The sequence below is a fragment of the Oryzias latipes genome, chromosome 21 (genome assembly GCF_053564925.1).
Source record: "Oryzias latipes strain Hd-rR chromosome 21, Olatipes_Hd-rR_3.1".
NCBI lineage: Eukaryota > Metazoa > Chordata > Actinopteri > Beloniformes > Adrianichthyidae > Oryzias > Oryzias latipes.
Window position 1 is genome coordinate 33,249,447 of NC_136257.1, and position 2,259 is coordinate 33,251,705.

Below are 2,259 nucleotides of genomic sequence, written 5' to 3' on the forward strand. Positions count from 1 at the left end.
ACGTGGAAGGGCGGATGTGACCGAGAGAGAGCGCCTCCTGAATGTAACTCTCCATGGAGAGTTTCTCAGGTCCAGACAGATTAAATAACCTACCCTTGGGAAGGGGGGCTCCACTGAGGAGTTCAATGGCGCAGTCATAAGGCCTATGAGGTGGTAAAGCACAGGCCTTAGACTTACTGAACACGGTCTTGAGGTCATGATAACAGGATGGAACCTTAGACAAGTCAACATCCTCCTGTTCTGGGAATTTGGCAGCGCCTGAGGTGGGAAGAGCAGAATGTAAACAATTAGCCATGCAGAAGGTACTCCAGTTAACTACCCGGGATTTAGACCAGTCTATTTGGGGATTATGTTGGCGCAACCAGGAAAACCCTAAGATAACCGGGGTTTGAGGAGAGTCGGTAATAAAGAACTGATGGTACTCGCGGTGATTACCGGACGAAATCAGCTGAATAGGTTCCGTACGTTGAGTGATTTTTGAGAGTAATTTACCCCCCAAACCGGCAGCCTTAACGGGAGTGATTAGAGCTTCAACCGGTAGTTGAAGTTGACGAACGAGATTAGAGTCTATGAGGCTGTGTTCAGCTCCAGAGTCAATTAAGGCATTACATTCATGGACATGATTCAGACATGAAAACTTGACAGGCATGAACAGGAAAGGCTCTGTTGTCTTTTCCGACAGGTCCCCTCGCGACCTGTCGCTTAGCGAGGGGTTCGGGAGTTTAAACGGATGGGACAATGTGAAACAGTGTGGCTGGCATCTCCGCAATAAAAACATAATCCCTCGTTGCGGCGTTTATGCCTTTCAGCAGGAGAGAGTTTCGAATGTCCTATCTGCATGGGTTCGTCAGTGAAGCTGCTAGAGGCGTCAGCGCCAGCGGTCGTAGGATGGTGAACCTGAAAGGAACGGTGAGGAACGTCAGAGGAAGGCCGGCGTGTGGTTAAACTCCGCTCTGCCTGGCGCTCACGGAGCCGTATGTCAGAGCGGAGCGCGGCGGTCACAAGTTCCTCAAAAGTATCCGCTTCGGGTTGGGTACATAAGTGATCTTTGATTTTGTCATTCAGGGATTGATAGAAAACACCCTTGAGGGCAATGTCCGGCCAGCCCGCTTCAACCGCCAAAATCCGGAAGTCTATAATGTGGTCGCTCACCGGACGGTTACGCTGCTTAAGGCTGAGTAACCGCCGGGTCGCTTCCTCCTGTTTGCGTGGTTGGTCAAAAACTAGTTGAAATTCACCTATGAAGCGGTCAAAGGGGAGATGTGAGAGTGGATGGGTGGCCAAAAAGGCCTGGGCCCACTGAAGAGCTTTGCTGCGGAGGGAATTGACAACTAAGGAAATCTTGCTCTGATCTGAATGATAATACCGGGGTGCTTGTTGAAAGAGCAGTCGGCACTGTAATAGGAAACCACCGCATGTTTCTACGTCACCGTGAAAAGGTTCCGGCTGCGACCGGATGTTTTCCTCCGGGGAGACGGAAGTGACGGTGGTGATGTCATCCGAAGCGGGAGGTGTAGCAGCGGCGATGGGGCTAGAAGCTTGGGCCGAAAATCCGGCTAGGGTGTGCGTGATGCTGTCCAGGCGGCGGAATAACTCCTGTTGAGCAGCGGACATTTGTGAGAGGGCATCAGACTGACGACTGAGCAACATACCTTGTTGAGCGATGGCAAGGCGGAGTCCCTCCGGGTCAGCTGAGTCGGAGGAATGGCTAGTTCGTTCTGTCATGATTAGCAAGCGTGGTCGACTCAGGTGCTGGAACCCGGAAGGAGGCTCGGCAGGCAGTGAGGTGAGAATAATGAGGTTTTTAATTAGAAAAGGTCAGGATGGACTTGAGCTCCAGTATCCTTCCAGATTGTCCAAGGAGTGGTTGGAGGGTATTGTTGGCAGCAACCGCGTGATCCGAGACTGGGGTTGGAGAACGTCCGAGCGAGACGGCGAGAGGTGACCCGTGATCAGGTATGCTCCTCCGGTAAGCGAGGTCCTGGAATGAATGTGGAGACAAAAGCAGTTTAGTGGTAAGCAAGAGACAGGCAAGGGCCAGAATCTATGAGAGGCCAGGAGATGCACCATAGGAGTACAACGAACTAGCGTCGGTTACAGGTCCGTGGTCTCCTTAAGAGTCTGCTGGCTGATGAGGATGAGGAGGCGCAGCTGGAGGCATCAGGTGGAGCTGATGAGGAGGACCCGGCCGGGGGCACCGTGACAACAAAGACCTTTCTGTTGTAAACTAGAGTGAACCTGCAGAACTTTCCTAGTTGT

At 52.2% G+C, this 2,259-nt stretch overlaps 1 long non-coding RNA gene across 1 annotated transcript; it reads left to right on the forward strand.

Annotated features, from left to right (window-relative positions):
- The first annotated feature begins 1,641 nt into the window (after positions 1-1,641).
- LOC144988659 (uncharacterized) lies at positions 1,642-1,961 on the forward strand. Its single transcript, XR_013652620.1, has 2 exons — positions 1,642-1,786; positions 1,852-1,961. It is a non-coding gene; the product is annotated as an uncharacterized LOC144988659 (long non-coding RNA).
- Positions 1,962-2,259: the final 298 nt, after the last annotated feature.